General features: G+C 43.6%; 1 protein-coding gene across 4 annotated transcripts in view; it reads right to left on the reverse strand.

Annotated features, from left to right (window-relative positions):
- Positions 1-21,732, reverse strand: part of SCML4 (Scm polycomb group protein like 4) — a 200,375-nt gene that overhangs the window by 40,443 nt on the left and 138,200 nt on the right. The gene's annotated exons all lie outside the window — the stretch shown is intronic.

Below are 21,732 nucleotides of genomic sequence, written 5' to 3' on the forward strand. Positions count from 1 at the left end.
TCTCTCTATATATATATATGCACTGAGCAAAATTATAACACTTTTGTGTTTGCCCCTATTTATCATGAGCTGAACTTAACTACTTGCCGCCCGCTCTATTACAAAATGACGGCGGCAAAGTGGTTTGATATTCCTGACCGGACGTCTTATGACGTGATCAGGATATCGAGCCGCTCCGCGCCCTGACACCCCGCAACACCGATCTAGGTAAAGAGTATCTGACGGTGATCGGCTTTTCCTCACTTGCGTCTGACAGACACGAGTAGAGGAGAGCAGATCGGCTGCTCTCCTGACAGGGGGGGTCTGTGCTGATTGTTTATCAGCACAGCCCCCCCCCTCAGATCCCGCCCAGGACCACCAGGGAAGCCGCCCAGGACCACCAGGATGGCCACCACACTGGACCACCAGGTATGCCCCCTAGACCCCCAGGGAAATACCAATCTGTGCCCAGGCAGCTGCCAATCTGTGCCCAGGCAGCTGCCAATCAGTGCCCACTCCAATGCCTACCACTGGCAGTGCCACCAGGGATGCCTATCAGTGCCTCATATCAGTGCCGCATATCAGTGCCCATCAGTGCCACATATCAGTGCCCATCAGTGCTGCCTATCAGTGCTCAGCAGTGCCGCCTATCAGTGCCGCCTATCAGTGCCACCCTATCAGTGCCCAGCAGTGCTGCCTTTCAGTGCCCATCAGTGTCACCTATCAGTGCCCATCAGTGCCAACCAGTGCCACCCATGAGTGCCCATCGGTGCCGCCTATCAATGCCCATCAGTGCTGCATATCAGTGCCACCCATCAGTGCCGCCTACCAGTGCCCATCAGTGCCGCATATCAGTGCCCATCAGTGCCCGCTCATTGGTGCCACCTCATCGGTGCCACTGTATCAGTGCCTGTCAGTGCCGCCTTATCAGTGCCCATCAGTGAAAGAGAAAACTTACTTATTTACAAATTTTTTAACAGAAACAAAAGCAAAACTTTTATTTTTTTCAAAATTTTCAGTCTTTTTTTATTTGTTTAGCAAAGCATAAAAACAGCAGAGGTGATCAAATACCACCAAAAGAAAACTCTATTTGTGGGAACAAAATGATAAAAATTTAGTTTGGGTACAGTGTAGCATGACCGCTCAATTGTCATTCAAACTGCGACAGCGCTGAAAGCTGAAAATTGATCTGGGCAGGAAGGTGTCTAAGTGCCCTGTATTGAAGTGGTTAAAGATCTACGACTTTTTCTATGTACACAAAAGGCCTATTTCTCTCAAATATTGTTCACAGACCCTTTCACACTACCGTGACTTCAAAGTCACGTAATTTTGCGGCTGCGATTTTGACGTGATTTTTGCTGCGATTTCAGGGAATGCCTGTGTAACTCACATCAAAGTCAGACCAAAGCAGTGCAGGGACTACTTTGAAGGTGGCACGACTTGAAGTCGTACTAATATGAATGGTAATCATTGGAAATCATGGGGAACGACTTGTCCTACGACTTTGCAGTCCCAAGTCGTAGGACAAGTTGTACAAATGTGAAAGAGGCCTCAGCCTAGGTTCACAATGGAGCGATTTGTCATGCGATTTGACAAGTCGCAGCCTATTGGAGGCAATGGCACTGTTCCAATCAGTGCAACACCGATTTTGCAGCGCCGCACCGATTTGCAAAAGTAGTTTCTGCACTACTTTTGCCAATTTGAGGTGCGACTTCAATAGACATCTGTGCATGAAGCCACACAGATGTCTATCAAGTAGCACCTGAAATCGCGCTGACCTTGCTACTTTGAAATCGCACTACTTCAAGTGAAGTAGCGCAATTTCGAAGTAGCATCAATGTGAACCAGGGCTAAGGTTAGGTTTCCACTACTGCGACCCCAAAGTTGCGTGATTTACAGTGCGACTTTGCAATGCGATTTTTGATGCGATGTCATGTGACTAGTGAGAACCATGAGAGAACAAGTCGCACCAAAGTCGGAACAAAGTAGTACAAAAACCTTTTTTGGAATCGCTGCAACTTGAGTCACACCAATTAGAATGGGGACCATTGAAATACATGGATTTTTACTTGTCATGCGACTTGACAAAGCCTAACAAACTCGCAGTAGTGGAAACAAAGCCTAACAAACAAACAAAGCCTAAGGCCAGGCTCACACTGGTACGACAAACGCTTCAGTAGTGTACCACTACTTATACTGGCATGGGGCGGGGTCACCAGAGGCCCCCCCTTATGACGCCAACGCCCCATCATGCCCCGGGCAATGACGTCATAAGGGGCAGGGCCTCTGGGTGTCATCACCCGGTGACCCCGCCCCATGCCAAAATAAGTAGTGGCACACCGCGCACCCGGCATTAGAGCAGAAGAGAGCATCGAGTCAACATCGGAAGAAGAACAGAGGGAGAAGACAGCAGAGAAGACCCGGCAAAAGAGCGAGAAGATAGTGGAGAAGACCCAGCAAAGGCAGAAGACAGAGGGAGAAGAACCTTAGAGGGCTAGGAGACATCAGTGGAGAATGTACCCCATACTCATTCACATAGGGTGGGGGGCCGGAATCTGGGGGGCCCCCTTAGTAGAGGGGGCTTCCAGATTCTAATAAGCCCCCTGCCCGCAGACCCTAACAACCAATGGCCAGGGTTGTCGAGAAGAGGCCCTTGTCCTCATCAACATGGGGACAATGTGCTTTGGGGTGGGGGGGCAAGGAGGAGAACTCCTTATCCTACAAGGAGTTCTCCTCCTTGAAGGATAGAAACTACTGACTTGATCGACTCCATGCGAAAGGAGCGGATCTTCAGGAACTGATTTAGATTCTTTAGATCTAGAATGGGTCTGACAACCCCATTCAGTTTTTGGTACCATAAAGAGGTTTGAATAAAACCCCAAACCTTGCTCTTCTGTGGGGATCTGTATGATCACCCCTTGAGCCAGTAATTGGTCTAAACAGAGATTGATTTTTCCCTGGATCTTTGGGAACGTTTGATCTCAGAAAACAAGACGGTGGAAACTCCCAAAATTCTAGTTTGTATCCTATAAATACCGTGGAGATGACCCATCTGTCCTGATTTCCTCTTGTCAGACTTCTGAAAATTGCAGAAGTCTTCCCCATCACTCTAGCGAGTGGGGGCGCCTCTTCATAATGAGGCTTTTAGAATTCTGCTTTGCAGATTTCTGGCCCCAGGTCTTCTTCTGTGCCTGGGCCTGACCCTGAGGCTTTCCTCTAGAGTCTGACGGTGGAGGCCATCGCCACTGCCTAGAGGCGGATGCCCCTGGCGCAGGGGAAAGAGTCTGTTTGAATAAAAGGACATTTATATTTTCTTTTGACTTGCAAAAGAGTAGTCTTCCCACTAGAAAGCGTTTGGATGTATTTGTCCAAATCATCCCCAAATAGTCAATCCCCATGAAAAGGGAAACTAGTCAGAAACCTTTTGCAAGGTGCTTCAGCTGACCAATTTTTTAACCACAGGGTCCTACGCATGTGTACTAGCACAAGCACAAGGCGGGACACCTGGTGAATAGAGTCTTCGATGACCTCCATGGCAAAACATAGCACCCTTGGTAGTTTGGCCAAATCGCGGGCCTGTTGTGCAGGGGCCTCCTTAAGGGCCTGTCTAAACTGGTCCTTTAGGGATTGACAAATGCCTATTGCAGCGACTGCAGGCTGAGTAACGGCCCTGGCCAAGGAAAAAGAGGATTTTAACAGAAATTCCAACCTTTTATCTGTTGGATCTTTAAGCATTTGTGAATTGTCTACTGGCAAGTTAGACTATTATTCGCACTGGAAATTGCAGCATCCACTGCTGGTACATTCCATTTTTTTTTTTTGGTGAATTTCTCCTGCATGGGATAGAGTGCTGTATATCTCTTTGGAGGGAGAAAATGCTTATCCGGGTGATCCCATTCAGCATAAATAAGCTTTTCAAGAAATGCATGTACAGGAAACGCATGAAAAGGCTGTGAAGGTTTTAAGGAACCTAAGGAGAAACAGAACTTTCAGCTGACTCTGATAGGGGTAGCTTGAAAGAGGCATGAACCTTCTCCGTAAGAGATTGTACCAGCAATCTCTCAGATTGCGAGGCTGAAAAAGGTTCATCTATCATTGTTTCCTCCGTAGAGGAGTAATCGGTTTGCCTTTCCGCCTGATCGCCTGAGGGTAACACCTCATCCTCTACCCGCTGTTGCCTTGGTAAGGGGTCTGAGGTGGGGGAGGGGGATCTAACACGGATCTAATCGGCATTCAACGCGGCATTCAACACGCTCCTTGTCAGAGCGAAAGGGAGGGAAGGAAGGGCTGAGGCGGGAAGTTTGAAAAACTTGGGGAATGGGAATAAACTTTATGAAAGCTGCCGCCACACCCCCGGGGGGCGAGAGGGGGGAATACAAGCTACTGTTGTACCTCCCTTCACCCAGGGGGGAAATGTTCTGGATGAGGAATCCCCCCTGGCTTTCTGAGATCACACACGTGTTGTTTAGCTGGGACTTCTGAGCTGACTGAAGGAGCAACGTAGTATGGTATACATTTACTCCCTCAAGTGGAGACTTTAGGCATGACAACATTTTACTTATGGAAGAAAAAAGCATAGGTGGAGTTTTTACAGTTCCTAGGCTTCTTCCCTTACCTTTTCCTCGCTGCAGGATACTGCTGTAACAGACAGATCCAAACTTCACCCATCACAGCGGGCTGCGTTAGCAAACCTTCAAGGACCGGGTCCCTATTATAGGGGGTTCCACTCCCTTGGACCTGTATAGCACCCCTCAGGAAAAACTTTAGGTAATGTAGCATGACCAAAAAGTCCTGGGTCCTGGGTGCCACCAAGTACTAAGTCATGTTTTGCAAAGGGGTCAAATTCTTATTTCACTCATTAAAATGCAAATAAATTTATAACTGTTTTGAAATACATTTTTCTGGATTTTTTGTTGTTGTTGATCTGTCTCTCATTGTTAAAATAAACCTATCATTAAAATCATACACTGATCATTTCTTTGTCAGTGGATAAACATAAAAAATCAGCAGGGGATCAAATACTTTTTTCCCTCACTGTCTGTATATATATATATATATATATATATATATATATATATATATATATATATACTTATATTGTATATATACGGTATATATATATATATATATATATATATATATATATATATATATATTTTTTTTTTTTTTTTTACTTCTAATAGGGCCAATTATTATTATTTTAGTTGAAAGTAAAAAAAAAAACATAAGGCTACCAGGAGAGTTTATTAAGGGTGGATTTACACAGTTGCGCTGACACAGGCAATGCATGTTATGCTCGTTGATGGGCTACAGTGCCCTCAATCGTGAATGGCATTGCAACACACCTGCATTGCAGCTCAATGACCTGAATAAAGACTAAGGCCTCGTACACACGGTTTGATTGTTGTATGACCGAGCGTCTGAATTTTGTCAAAAGCGCGCGTGCAGGATTTTGTCTAGCATACTAACTATCTGCAAATTGTCGTTTGACAAACACGAACGTTGTGACGTACTATGAGAGTATAAAGAGGAAGTTAATTTCTCAAGCGCCTTTGGGCCCCTTCTGCTAATTTCGTGTTAGTAGAAGTTTGGTGAGCGTTGATTCGCAATTTTCAGATCATACAAAACAAATGCCTTTTAAAATACGTTTGGCATAACTACATCAGTATCACCAGCAAAAGCAGCTTCATTATTATCCCATTAAAGAAGATGAGAATGTGAGCTGCATTTTTACATTTCATCAAATGCGACGTCATGAATGTTAATTCTAGATTACGAACAGTAGTTTACAAGACCGAACTCTTCCCAGTCGTTCCTTGATTCCGAGCATACGTGTTTGTACTTTCGACTCTTGTGTGACTATTTCTTTACTGACTACCTGAAAAACAGACGATGAGTTCCTATCCGACAAAAATTTTATAGCCTGCACATCCAGCTTTTGTCTGACGAAAAAGGCTATAAAAATTTTTGTCTGATGTGACCTCAACGTCTGATTTTCGGATGGTCAGTACAGAAATCGTCACACAAAAGTTGAAAGTACAAACACACATACTCAGCTTAACTTGATTAGTAGACTGTATTTATGCTCCTATTATGCTTTGGTTATTATATGATAAGTGAATTTGATACGAGAGGTGCAAGGTTTGTTTGGTTTATGTTTTTGTTTTGTTATTTTGTTTTGTTTTTTTCTTTCCTTCTCTTATATATCATTTAATAATTTCAGATACATAATGAACTTATTTGATACACTATCTGTATGCATAATTAGAAAAAAAAAATATTTGACAAACACGCATGCTCAGAATCAAGGAACGACTGGGAAGAGTTCAGTCTTGTAAACTACAGTTTGTAATTTAGAATTAACATTCGTAACGCGGCAATTGATGAAATGTCAAAATGCAGCGCACATTCTCATCTTCTTTAATGGGACAATAATGAAGCTGCTTTGCTGGTGATACTGATGTAGTTATGCCAAACATATTTTAAAAGGCATCTGGTTTTGTACGATCTGAAAATCGCGAATCAACGCTCACTAAACTTCTACTAACATGAAATTAGCAGAAGGGGCCCAAAGGGTGGCGCTTGAGAAATGAACTTCCTCTCTATACTCTCATAGTAAGTCACTACATTTGTGTTTGTCAAATGACAATTTGTGGATAGTTAGTATGCTAGACAAAATCCTGTACACGTCCTTTTGACAAAAATCAGACCCTCGATCATACAACTATCAAACCATGTGTACGAGGCCTTAGAGCGCCGCTTGAAGCTGAAGAAAAATGTCATTCCTGGATCCACAGAAGTTGTCACTAAGCCCAGTGGGCGGGGAAAAACCTGCCATTGGGCGTGGTTTGGCAGAGACATGCAGTCTGAAGTGCTATTCACTGTTAAGTTGTCCAGGCTGGTTGGGGTAGTGCCATTTCCTCTATTGATGAATTGTAGCTTAACACATATTAATGCACTACCATGCATTACGATGCACTGCACTGCTAAAAAATATACATTCATCTTTTTTGTGCAGTTTGGTGTGTTAGGCAGTCCATTCAAATAAATGGCTTACCTTAACGCAAACATTAAGACACAAAATATTGTGTGCTGACACAAAGCACAAATACAAATGGGCCCTCTATCTGTAACTTGATTTTAATAGATTAAGTCTTGTTGTGGGATGAACAGGTGGTATAAATAAAATAAGGGATGCTTACTCTGTATATCTAAAGACAAAACTTTTTTTTTTGTTATGGACAGAGTAGGTAAGGATTAAAACCCCTGCCATTTTTTTTATTTTCTCTTATTTCCTGTTCTGTAGACACAAAAAAGGGAAATTAAATCTCTCCAAAAATTAGGGGAAAATCCCTCTAATGCCTCCTACACACGATCAGAAATTCCGTCAGAAAAAACTTGGATGGTTTTTCCGATGGAATTCCGCTCAAGCTTACCTTGCATACACACGGTCACACAAAAGTTCTTTGAACTTTCGACCGTCAAGAACACGGTGACGTACAACACTATGACAAGCCGAGAAAATGAAGTTCAATGCTTCCGAGCATGCGTGATTTTTTGCGCGTCGAAATTGCATACAGACGATCGCATTTTCGGATAGGAACTTTTTCTGACCGAAAAATAGAGAACATGCTCTCAATCTTTTGCTGGCTGGAATTCCGCCAGCAAAAGTCTGATGGAGCATACACACGGTCGCATTTTCCGACCAAAACCTCTCATCGAAGTTTTGCTGGCGGCATTTCCGATCGTGTGTACGGGGCATTAGACAGCTGTCACTGGAACAGATGTCCTCAATTGAAGATTTGTCTTCTATTCCTTGTGCTGTTAATAACTCAAAATTTTGAATTTTCTCTCAGGTTTAGTTCCGGTGATAATGGTCAACAGGAGGAATAGAGGTGTGAATCTTCCAAGTGGGAACGCAGAAATAAAAACCTGACAGAAGTTCTACCCTTCCCCACTCAATCTAAAACGTGAAATTAAGTTTTGGCTTTATAAATACTTTAATGTAACAATGACTGTAAACAAATCAACAAGAACATTGCATGGTTGGAATTTAGCTTCTCTGATTCCTCTCTCACATGATCAATTCTGACAGAGAAAAAAGTGAGCCAATCAATACTCTCAGCTGCTGTCCTAAAGACCTACATCGCAAAGCTGGAATGGCCTCATAATGGTATCTTAGGATCTAATAAAGAACATATACTGACACTCCAGCAAAGGGTGCCAACAGCAATAAAAAGAGTGCCACAGGCAGCAATAGAACACTTATAGTTCACACTACTGATTAACCGCATTTAACATTTATAAAGTTTTTGGAGACGTTGGGATGGGTGGAATTTGGAAAGTATACCTAAAGCAGACCTATAGCTGAAAGCTGTCTAACAGGGGGTCGGTGGCACAGTTTAATGTGACAAAGAATGCAATTAAACATTTACTTTTAGCACATAATTCCCTATTACAATGAGCAGAGCACGTTACCACATGTAATAATGGCTAGGCACCCCACTTTCTTCTATCCACACATCAGAATTTGCAGACATACAGTGATGTGGAATACATGTGAAAGTAAGCATAGGCAAAAGAAAGGCTGCAGATTGTCTACTAGGTCACTTTCACCAGGTCTTCCTTCCGGAATCGCAGGCTCCGGCTGTATGACTGGCTGGGCCGCGATGACTTCACTTGTGCGCATACACATGGGAGCTCCGTCCTTTCAGAATTCAGCACTTTCGGATCGGTTTGCAGGCACTATTATTAGTGCAATAGCTCCTGCAAACCGCCCCAGTGTGAAAGGGCCCTTAAGGTAAGCCTTATCAGAGCCTTACCTGTAGGTACAAGTTCAAAAGCTGAGTTTATTTCCACTTAAATGCATTCTGTACATTAAGGTTAGAAAAACTTTTGCAAGCAGCTCCTTCCCAAGCCTCCCCCTATATTTACCTGAGCCCAATCTCGATCCAGTGATGTGCACAAGAGCAGCAGCTTTCCTGGCTTTCTCTCCTTATTGAGAGAGTTATCACCGTTTCAGGAGGATTTGACAGGCAAGAGGTAAATCCTTCTCGGTTTGGAGGTTGTCGGTGCTGGCTATTGCTAGTGGCAATAAAACAAAAATAAATGCTGGACAGCCGCACTCGTAGGTTTGCTTTGTTTATTCAACAGGTTCACATCAAATACAAATGACAGCAGACAGGAAAAGAGCTGTCTCTCTCCTTATTGGACAGAGAGGCAGCAGTGGGATCCATTGGCTCTTGCTTCTGTCAGTCACAGCCAATGACAAGGAACAGGGTATGGGGCAGAGCCACATTGTCAGTCAATAGCACACAAAGCCGGCTCAGGAGCGAGCACGCACGAGTGCTCCCATAGCAAGCGGTCTGTTATAGTGGGCACTATAGCATTGTTGGAATCTGCAGTGCCATCTATTAAAAAAGAAAAAAGTGACATGCACAAAAGCTTTATGTCCTTAACCACTTGCCGACCAGCCGCCATCATTATACCGCAGCAGGTAGGCACGATCCCGCGAACCGTCATAGCTATACGTCCATCCCTTTAAGCGGGATAGCAGGTGCGCTTGCTCGCTGCACAGCGGGGGGTGCCGATGCTCTTGACTGGCGGACGAGAGGCAGAACAGCAACGCGTGTGTGTGTAAACACACAAATCCTAGTTCTGTGAGGAGAGGAGAGAGAGGTTGTGAGCTAGGAACCACGATCTCTCATCTCCTATAGTCAGCCCCATCCCCCACAGTTAGAACACACACATAGGGAACACAGTTAACCCTTGATCGCCCCCTAGTGTTAACCCCTTCCCTGCCAGTGACAGTTATACAGTAATCAGTGCATTTTTATAGCACTGATCGCTGTATAATTGTCAATCGACCGAAAAATGTGTCAAAAGTGTCCGATGTGTCCGCTATAATGTTGCAGTCTCGATAAAAATCGCAGATCATCACCATTACTAGTAAAAAAAAAAAATAATAAAAATGTCATAGATCTATTCACTAATTTGTAGACGCTATAACTTTTGCACAAACCAATCAATATACGATTTTTGTATTCCTTATTACTAAAAATATGTAGAAGAATACATATCGGCCTAAACTGAGGATAAAAATTAGCTTTAAAAAAAATTGGGGCTATTTATTACAGCAAAAAGTACAAAATATTGTGTTTTTTTCAAAATTGTCATTCTTTTTTTATTTATAGTACAAAAAATAAAAACCGCAGAGATGATCAAATACCACCAAAAGAAAGCTCTATTTGTGGGAAAAAAGGACGTCAATTTTGTTTGGGTACAGTGTCGCATGACTGCCCAACTGTCAGTTAAAGCGACGCAGTGCCGTATCGCAAAAAATGGCCTGGTCATTGAGCAGCCAATTCTTCCGGGGCTGAAGTGGTTAAAATAATACATAAAAAAATAATTATGTATGCAAATTATTTAAACAGTTATTGTCAAATTAACCAACGCATGCTGACACTTGCCAGTCAGCTCAGTTCCACGCACAAATGCTAAGAGTCATTGAGATTGATATTATAGATGTGTGTATTGTAGCTGTGATTTCTCTACAATGTAAAATGATCCTTTACTAAATTAAAATATTTTGGGAAAATGAATGCTGAGCTTCATTGTACAAAATTCAAAACACATGATTGTACTGGTACTCAAAGTCTTTCTGTTAAATGACTTTTATCTCCATCTTAATTTATTCTAGGATTATAGTATATGTTTTGATGCACTTGCACAATATCATTCTGAGCACATGTACAACATCAGTTAGACAGTGTGCTGGAAGAGACGGCAGTATAACAAAATTTACTGCTAGTTTCAAAAGCAGCTAATGAAGCCATTAAACACAAATGAACACATCACATTCATCTTTACAAGTCTGAACAGTGTGCACATTGTACTTAGTTGGCAAAAAGTAAGTGCCTGAAAACCATGTGCAAGTGAAGAATCATTTCTGTGCTCTGTTTAAAGGGAGAGAAATAATAATGGGAATGTTGTTTCAGCCATATTTTGATGCAAGTATCACTGTAAGCATACCTTCCAACTTCCTGAAATGATAAAGAGGGACACCTTTTGGCCAAATTATTCAGGCAAAGGACATGTCCCTGCCAGTCGGGTAAATGGTGTGTAGGGATAAAACCTATGTATATGATCCTCACTGTTCATGTCATACTATACATTAATGGTGGTTAATATTACTCTATATATTATATACATTGAGAAGTGCATTCAAAGATATGGTTATTAAAAGTACACATAGATAACAAGAAGTTATTTTATAAGATATGTATAATTCTGCGCTTAGGTATGAATGTGGCTGCTGCCTCCTCTAGGAACTCCACTAGCGAAGTGTTTATATAATATATACAAGTAAAGTGGTGGAAAGGCGCTGCCAAAAGAACTCAAAGGTGTAGTGACCACTTGCGGTCCAATCAAAAACTTGATGTGTGCTACAGTGTATAAACCTTCGTATATGTGCAAATTCTTGTCAGAAAAAGTGCAAATGCTTATATGTACCAAATGTCAACAAATCTTTAAATAAACATACATATAAAGTGCTGGCAAAATTAAATGGTGGTATTTGGAAATGGCAGCATAAAATACATATATATAATTCTCCTTTAAGTAGCTTTCCAAAGTGACTAATATAAATAATGTCCTTATAAGTGACTTTCCAAAGTGACTTGTGTAGAATTCCAAGGTGACTTATGCAGTAAATCGATCACCGCTCCTTTGCAGAAAAGTGAATAACACTCGTGCTCCCCTCTCGGTTCCACACTCACCAGACAGCTGCACCCCTGCAGGGGTAAAGTGCATATAACCAGATCTGCCTTTGATCCTAGTATCCAGTAGAAGAGCCTCCTCCACGGCGTGTTAAATCATGGGATATCCACATATGGATGGATGGAAAAATGGACACTCGCAGTGTAAAGCCCCATACAGACTATCAGATTTTGTGCTGATTTTTTCCTTCAGATTTACCAAAACCATATAATATGAGGTCAAACCTAAGGAGTTTCAATTTGTATGCAATCAGGAAGGCCCTTGCACTACATTGTTTTGGTAAATCTGAAGACAAAAATCAGTAGAAAATCTGATAGTGTGTATGGGGCTTCAGAACGAAAAAAAAGTCTGCCAGAATAGGTAGGATCTGTGACATCAGCTTCCCTGCGCAGCTCTGGATCACCGATCCCCGATCACACACCTGCTGAGATCTCGGCATGTGCCGAGAAGTCACTTATAAGGACATTATTTATATTAGTCACTTTGGAAAGTTACTTAAAGGACAATTATATATATGCCATTTTCAAATATCACTATTTAATTTTGCCAGCACTTTATATGTACAGTATGTTTATTTAAGTATTTGTTGACATTTGATACATATAAGCATTTGCACTTTTTCTGACAAGAATTTGCACATATACGAAGGTTTATACACTGTAGCACACATCAGGTTTTTGATTGGACTGCAACTGGTCACTACACCTTTGAGTTCTTTTGGCAGGGCCATTCGAACCCTAATAATAATTTAATTTTTTTTCTCATAGAAGTTTATTAAAGAAAAAGAAGGAGAACAAAAAGACAAACAAGCCATAGAATCCGATTCCAGATAGTACAGAATTACAGCCATTGTAAGTAAAAATCACTTTCGTATAACATTAATTATTAACTATGCACACCCACCGCACAACTCAGCAGGACCGGCTAAGCTTCATGCTAACAGGTACCGTAACAATCCAAATCTCTATAACAAATTTATTAGTGTAATATTCTGCCCAATACCAGATCCACTGGAGAGAGTCCAGGGGTATCTAAGCAGTGATCACAGTTTAGAAAATTTCCCCCTATGTTGAAAGATATACTTTTCCAACCATAGAGTGTCCCCCATTTGGGTAATCTAGTCTTTCAACTTGGGAGGGTCCGCTGCCTTCCAATGAGCTTGCGAGCCTGAAAGAGGGCTCTAGCAATGGCCTGCTTAGGACTATCCTCAATGGGGAGGGCATAAAAAATACCCAATATACATGGTTTAGGGTCTGTCTGGATGTTAACTTGAAAAACCCTATTGATAGTATTCAGAACCCCTGTCCAGTATATGTAACTTAGGGCATCGCCATAACAGATGGATTAGGTCTCCATGATCCTTAGAACACCTTGGGCAATCTGAGTCCGCTCTTACTCCCATTCTGAATAATCTCGGGGGCGTGAAATGCACCCACAAGACAATGTACAACTGGGACAGGTGTTGTGCCACATTAAAAGAGAAGTATGTTTTTTTCCATAATCATACTTACCTAGGTGGATGCAGCATCGGTCTGATGCTGCATCTGTCCCCCACCGCCTCTGCACTGAGAACCGAGCGATCAAACACCACCAGTGACTCGGTTCTCTCAGCTCCCCAAGCAGAGAGCTGCTGACTGCCAATCAGCAGCTCTCCGCACTGAGCTGTGGAGGGGCGGGGAGTGGCTCACTGAGAGGCTGAGACGGTATCAGTCCAGGCAACTGGCAGATCCCAACTTTTTTGTGGCAATGACGCGGTACCTGGACTGATTCCTGTGATGTCAGCAGAGAGCAGACATCATCTTTTATATATTACCAAACAATTGGGTATTACATTATGTTTGTGTTCACTAAAATTCTCTAAAGAAATATTTGTTCCAAAAAAATTGCATTTGAAAAACCGCTGCACAAAGAAAATTGCAACACACACTATTTTATTCTCTAGGTCCTCTGCTTAAAAAAATATATAACGTTTGGGGGTTTTAAGTAATTTTCTAGTAAAAGATTTTGGAATTTTACAAATATGTGAGAAGTGTCTGAACTGATACAGTGCTAAAAAAAAATAAATAAATAAAAAAAAGGGAACTGAACCCGGTGATCTTTGATCTCTTTCATGTAGTTCGGGTAGATCTCCACCTCTCAAAAGTTGCCTACCCCTACACAAGGTTTCACAGACATATCCTGACTTCAAGGCCATTTTTTGTGATACGGCACTGCATCAATTTAACTGACAATTTCGAGGTCTTGCGACGCTGTACCCAAACAAAACTGACGTCCTTTTTTCCCACAAATAGAGCTTTCTTTTGGTGGTATTTGATCATCTCTGCGGTTTTTATTTTTTGCGCTATAAACAAAAAAAAGAGCGACAATTTTGAAAGAACACAATATTTTGTACTTTTTGCTGTAATAAATAGCCCCAATTTTTTTAAAAAAAAGCTAATTTTTTCCTCAGTTTAGGCCGAGATGTATTCTTCTACATATTTTTGGTAATAAAAATCGCAAAAAAAGCGTATATTGATTGGTTTTCGCAAAAGTTAGAGCATCTACAAAATGGGATAGATTTATGGCATTTTTATTATTTTTTTTTTTTTTTTACTAGTAATGGTGGTGATCTGCGATTTTTATCAAGACTGCAACATTATGGCGGACACATCGGACACTTTTGACATACTTTTGGGTCGATTGACAATTATACAGCGATCAGTGCTATAAAAATGCACTGATTACTGTATAAATGTCACTGGCAAGGAAGGGGTTAACACTAGGGGGCGATCAAGGGGTTAACTGTGTTCCCTATGTGTGTGTTCTAACTTTTGGGGATGGGGCTGACTATAGTAGATGAGAGATCATGGTTCCCAGCTCGTAGGAATTCAGATCTCTCTCTCCTACCCTCACAGAACTGGGATGTGTGTGTTAACACACACACACTCCTGTTCTGCCTCTCGTGCCCGCGATCGCTCATGGCTGGTGGTCATCGTGACCGCTGGTCACAAGCATCGGCGCCTCTGCTATGCAGGGGGCACGTGCACGCTTGCTATCCCGCTTAAAGGGACCAACATATAGCTACAATGGCTCACGGGATCGTGCCGACCTGCCACAGTATAATGACGGCGGCTGGTCGGCAAGTGGTTAAACAATGCTCAATTGGTACTAAGGGGCCCAAAGTGTACCAAGAAAATATCCCCACACCATTACACCACCACCAGCCTGAACTGTTGATACAAGGCAGGTTGGATCCATGCTTTCTACACCAAATTATGACCCTACTATCTGAATGTGTTGTACATTGAAAGATGGTATTCTGCATACCTTGGTTGTAATGAGTGGTTATTTGCGTTACTGTTGCCTTTCTATCATCTGGAACCATTCTGCTAATTCTCCTCTGACCTCTGACATCAACAAGGCATTTTAGACCACACAACTGGTTGTGCGTGAAAATCGCAGTAGATCAGCAGTTTTTGAAATACTCAGACCAGCCCGTCTGGCACCAACAACCATGCTATATTCAAAGTCACTTAAATGCCATTTCTTCCCCCATTCTGATGCTCGGTTTGAACTTCAGCAAGTCGCCTTCACCGCGTCTAGATGCCTAAATGCATTGAGTTGCTGCCATGTGTTTGGCTGATTAGCAATTTGTGTTACCAAGCAATTGAACAGGTGTACCTAATAAAGTGGTCGGTATGTATGTATATATGTATATATGGATTTCTCATGATAGAGGGAAGACATTACTGGGGGATAGGGATGAGCCGAACACCCCCCTGTTCGGTTCGCACCAGAACATGCGAACAGGAAAAAAGTTTGTTCGAACATGCGAACACCGTTAAAGTCCATGGGACACGAACATGAATAATCAAAAGTGCTAATTTTAAAGGCTAATATGCAAGTTATTGTCATAAAAAGTGTTTGGGGACCTGGGCCCTGCCCCAGGGGACATGGATCAATGCAAAAAAAAGTTTTAAAAACGGCCGTTTTTTCAGGAGCAGTGATTTTAATAATGCTTAAAGTCAAACAATAAAAGTGTAATATCCCTTTAAATTTCGTACCTGGGGGGTGTCTATAGTATGCCTGTAAAGGGGCGCATGTTTCCCGTGTTTAGAACAGTCTGACAGCAAAATGACATTTTGAAGGAAAAAACTCATTTAACCACTTGACAACTGGGCACTTAAACCCCCTTCCTAACCAGACCAATTTTCAGCTTTTGGTGCTCTCACATTTTGAATGACAATTACTCAGTCATGCAACACTGTATCTTTATGAAATTTTTGTCCTTTTTTTCACACAAATAGAGCTTTCTTTTGGTGGTATTTAATCACTGCTGGGTTCTTTATTTTTTGCGCCGTAAAAGAAAAAAGACCGAAAAATCTGTAAAAAAATACATTTTTCTTCATTTCTGTTATAATATTTTGCAAATTAGTAATTTTTCTTCATATATTTTGGCCAAAATTTATACCGCTACATATCTTTGGTAAAAATAACCCAAATCGGTGGATATTATTTGGTCTTTTTGAAAGTTATAGAGTCCAAAAGCTATGGTGCGCATATCTGAAAATTGATCACACCTGAATTACTGACGGCCTATCTAATTTCTTGAGACCCTAACATGCCAGAAAAGTACAAATACCCCCCAAATGACCCCTTTTTGGAAAGAAGACATTCCAAGGTATTTAGAAAGATGCATGGTGAGTTTTTTGAAGTTGTCATTTTTTCCCACAATTCTTTGCAAAATCAAGGTTTTTTTTTTTACTTTTTTTTTTTTCCACAAAATTGTCATATTAGCAGGGTATTTCTCACAGACCGCATATGCATACCACAAATTACACCCCAAAACACATTCTGCTATTACTCCCGAGTATGGTGATACCACATGTGTGAGACTTTTACACAGCGTGGCCATATACAGAGGCCCAACATGCAGGGGAGCACCTTCAGGCGTTCTGGAGCACCCAGGCCAATTCTGACATTTCTCTCCTACATGTAAAAATCATCATTTATTAGCTGGAAAATTACTTAGAACCCCAAAACATTATATATGTTTTTTTAGCAAAGACCCTAGAGAATACAATGGCGGTCGTTGCAACTTTTTATCTCGCACGGTATTTGCGCAGCAATTTTTTTAACGCGTTTTTTTTGGAAAAAAAAAATGTTTTGTGCTTTACAAAAACCAAAACAGTAAAGTTAGCCCAATGTTTTTGCACAATGTGAAAGATGAAGTTACGCCGAGTAAATAGATACCCAACATGTCACCCTTCAAAATTGCACGCGCTTGTGGAATGGCGCCAAACTTTGCTACTCAAAAATCCCCATAGGCGACGCTTTAAAATTTTTTACTGGTTACATGTTTTGAGTTACAGAGGAGGTCTAGGGCCAAAATTATTGCTCTCGCTCTACCGATCGCAGCGATACCTCACATGTGTGGTTTGAACACCGTTTTCATATGTGGGCGGGACTTACGTATGCGTTCGCTTCTGCATGCGAGCACACAGGGACAGGGGCGCTTTAAAAATTTTTTTTTTTTTTTTTTTTATTGTTCATTTTACTTTATTTATTTTAGTTTGATGCTTTTTTCCCAAAAAAAAAATTTTTGACCACTTTTATTCCTATTACAAGGAATATAAACATCCTTGTAATAGGAATATGGCATGACAGGTCCTCTTTACAGTGAGATATGGGGTCAATAAGACCCCACATCTCACCTCTAGGCTGGGAAGCCTGAAATTAAAAAAAAAAAAAAAAAAAAAAAAAAAAAAAGATCCTGGCTTCGATCGTAGCGGTGAGTCGGTAGAAGCACCGCAAGGCGGCGGGAAGGGGGGACGTCCCCTCTCGCCTCCCGTAAGAACGATCAAGCAGTGGAACAGCTGCTATGATCATTCTCATGGTGTAGGGAATCGCCGGCTGAAAAAGCTGATATCTGAATGATGCCTGTAGCTGCAACCATCATTCAGATATCTCTGCACAAAGTCAAGGACGTTGTATGACGGCCGGCGGGCGGGAAGTGGTTAAAACGCTTTTTTTTTTTTTAACACAAAGTTGTCCATTTATACAATATTTCTACCACATAACATGTACATGCCAAAAATGACACCCCAAAATAGATTCTCCTACTCCTCCTGAGTACGGCGATACCCCATGTGTGAGACTTCCACAGCCTGGCCACATACAGAGGCCGAGTACAGCTGAGCATGGCTCAGCATGGCAGGGTATGGCGGGGTATTGCGGAGTATGGCGGGGTATTGCGGGGTATGGCGGAGTATGGCGGGGTATGGCGGAGTATGGCAGGGTATTGCGGAGTATGGCGGGGTATTGCGGGGTATGGCGGAGTATGGCGGGGTATGGCGGGGTATGGCGGAGTATGGCGGGGTATGGCAGAGTATGGTGGAGTATGGCGGGGTATGGCAGGGTATTGCGGAGTATGGCGGGGTATTGCGGAGTATGGCGGAGTATGGCGGGGTATGGCGGGGTATGGCGGGGTATGGCGGAGGCATTGCAGAGTATGGCGGGGGGCATTGCAGAGTATGGCGGGGGCATTGCAGAGTATTGTGGGGGCATTGCAGAGTATTGCACAGCATTGCAGAGTATTGTGGGGGCATTGCAGAGTATTGTGGGGGCATTGCAGAGTATTGCAGAGTATTGTGGGGGTATTGCAGAGTATTGTGGGGGTATTGCAGAGTATTGCACAGCATTGCAGAGTATTGTGGGGGTATTGCAGAGTATTGTGGGGGTATTGCAGAGTATTGCACAGCATTGCAGAGTATTGTGGGGGTATTGCAGAGTATTGTGGGGGTATTGCAGAGTATTGCACAGCATTGCAGAGTATTGTGCTGGTATTGCAGAGTATTGCACAGCATTAGTAGTGAGGGATGGCTGAGCATGGATGGATGGATGTCTCTGTGCAGCGCTGTGGGCACTACACATCCAGCCCACAGCGCTGCAGACATCCATCCATCCCCCTCCCCGCTCACTGTGTACCGATCGGTACACAGGAGGGGAGGAGAGGAACCGGCGTCATCAGATGACGCCGGTCTGTTTACATGTGATCGCGCCGTCATTTGGGTCACGGATGTGTTCGGGTGCGCGCCCCAGGGGGCGCGCGAGAGGGGAATTCTGGGAGGACGTCATAGTACGCCCTCCCAGAGTTATCCAACCGCCCTGCAGCCGTCATTCGGCTATGGGCCGGTTGGTAAGTGGTTAAAACTACCCGCGGCTATTGCATTGCCGACAATACACATAGAAGTTCATTGATAAAAACGGCATGGGAATTCCCCAAAGGGGAACCCCGAACCAAAATTAAAAAAAATAAAATGACGTGGGAGTCCCCCTAAATTCCATACCAGGCCCTTCAGGTCTGGTATGGATATTAAGGGGAACCCCAGCCAAAATGTAAAAAAAAAAATGACGTGGGGTTCCCCCTAAATTCCATACCAGACCCTTCAGGTCTGGTATGGATTTTAAGGGGAACCCCGCGCCAAAAAAAAAAAAAAAAAAACAGCGTGGGGTCCCCCCAAAAATCCATACCAGACCCTTATCCGAGCACGCAACCTGGCAGGCCGCAGGAAAAGAGGGGGGGACGAGAGTGCGGCCCCCCCCTTCCTGAACCGTACCAGGCCACATGCCCTCAACATTGGGAGGGTGCTTTGGGGTAGCCCCCCAAAACACCTTGTCCCCATGTTGATGAGGACAAGGGCCTCATCCCCACAACCCTGGCCGGTGGTTGTGGGGGTCTGCGGGCGGGGGGCTTATCGGAATCTGGAAGCCCCCTTTAACAAGGGGACCCCCAGATCCCGGCCCCCCCCCTGTGTGAAATGGTAAGGGGGTACAAAAGTACCCCTACCATTTCACTAAAAAACTGTCAAAAATGTTAAAAATGACAAGAGACAGTTTTTGACAATTCCTTTATTTAAATACTTCTTCTTTCTTCTATCTTCCTTCATCTTCTGGTTCTTCTGGTTCTTCTGGCTCTTCTGGTTCTTCCTCCGGCGTTCTCGTCCAGCATCTCCTCCGCGGCGTCTTCTATCTTCTTCTCCTCGGGCCGCTCCGCACCCATGGCATGGGGGGGAGGCTCCCGCTCTTCTCTTCATCTTCTTCATCTTCTTCTCTTCTTCTTTTCTTCTCTTCTTCTCTTCTTCTCTTCTTCATTTTCTTCTCCGGGCCGCTCCGCACCCATGGCATGGGGGGAGGCTCCCGCTCTTCTCTTCTTCTTCATCTTCTTCTCTTCTTCTCTTCTTCTTTTCTTCTCTTCTTCATTTTCTTCTCCGGGCCGCTCCGCACCCATGCTGGCATGGAGGGAGGCTCCCGCTGTGTGACGGCGCTCCTCGTCTGACAGTTCTTAAATAACGGGGGGCGGGGCCACCCGGTGACCCCGCCCCCTCTGACGCACGGGACATGACGGGACTTCCCTGTGGTATTCCCCGTGACGTCACAGGGAAGTCCCGTCAAGTCACCGTGCGTCAGAGGGGGGCGGGGTCACCGGGTAGCCCCGCCCCCCGTTATTTAAGAACTGTCAGACGAGGAGCGCTGTCACACAGCGGGAGCCTCCCTCCATGCCAGCATGGGTGCGGAGCGGCCCGGAGAAGAAAATGAAGAAGAGAAGAAAAGAAGAAGAGAAGAAGAGAAGAAGATGAAGAAGAAGAGAAGAGCGGGAGCCTCCCCCCTTGCCATTGGTGCGGAGCGGCCCGAGGAGAAGAAGATAGAAGACGCCGCGGAGGAGATGCTGGACGAGAACGCCGGAGGAAGAACCAGAAGAGCCAGAAGAACCAGAAGAACCAGAAGATGAAGGAAGATAGAAGAAAGAAGAAGTATTTAAATAAAGGAATTGTCAAAAACTGTCTCTTGTCATTTTTAACATTTTTGACAGTTTTTTAGTGAAATGGTAGGGGTACTTTTGTACCCCCTTACCATTTCACACAGGGGGGGGCCGGGATCTGGGGGTCCCCTTGTTAAAGGGGGCTTCCAGATTCCGATAAGCCCCCCGCCCGCAGACCCCCACAACCACCGGCCAGGGTTGTGGGGATGAGGCCCTTGTCCTCATCAACATGGGGACAAGGTGTTTTGGGGGGCTACCCCAAAGCACCCTCCCAATGTTGAGGGCATGTGGCCTGGTACGGGTTCAGGAGGGGGGGGGCGCACTCTCGTCCCCCCCTCTTTTCCTGCGGCCTGCCAGGTTGCGTGCTCGGATAAGGGTCTGGTATGGATTTTTGGGGGGACCCCACGCCGTTTTTTTTTTTTTCTTTTTGGCGCGGGGTTCCCCTTAAAATCCATACCAGACCTGAAGGGTCTGGTATGGAATTTAGGGGGAACCCCACGTCATTTTTTTTTTTTAATTTTGGCCGGGGTTCCCCTTAATATTCATATCAGACCAGAAGGGCCTGGTATGGAATTTAGGGGGACTCCCACGTCATTTTTTTTTTTGGTTCGGGGTTCCCCTTTGGGGAAATCCCATGCCGTTTTTATCAATGAACTTCTATGTGTATTGTCGGCAATGCAATAGCCGCGGGTAGTTTTAAATGAGTTTTTTCCTTCAAAATGTCATTTTGCTGTCAGACTGTTCTAAACACAGGAAACCTGCGCCCCTTTACAGGCATACTATAGACACCCCCCAGATACGAAATTTAAAGGGATATTACACTTTTATTGTTTGACTTTAAGCATTATTAAAATCACTGCTCCTGAAAAAACGGCCGTTTTTAAAACTTTTTTTTGCATTGATCCATGTCCCCTGGGGCAGGACCCAGGTCCCCAAACACTTTTTTATGACAATAACTTGCATATTAGCCTTTAAAATTAGCACTTTTGATTTCTCCCACAGACTTTTAAAGGGTGTTCCGCGTCATTCGAATTTGCCGCGAACACCCCAAATTGTTCGCTGTTCGGCGAACTTGCGAACAGCCAATGTTCGAGTCGAACAGGAGTTCGACTCGAACTCGAAGCTCATCCCTACTGGGGGATAACTACACAAGATAAAAACAAATTTTGCTTCAC

This window comes from Aquarana catesbeiana, linkage group LG04 (assembly GCF_042186555.1).
Source record: "Aquarana catesbeiana isolate 2022-GZ linkage group LG04, ASM4218655v1, whole genome shotgun sequence".
Lineage (NCBI taxonomy): Eukaryota > Metazoa > Chordata > Amphibia > Anura > Ranidae > Aquarana > Aquarana catesbeiana.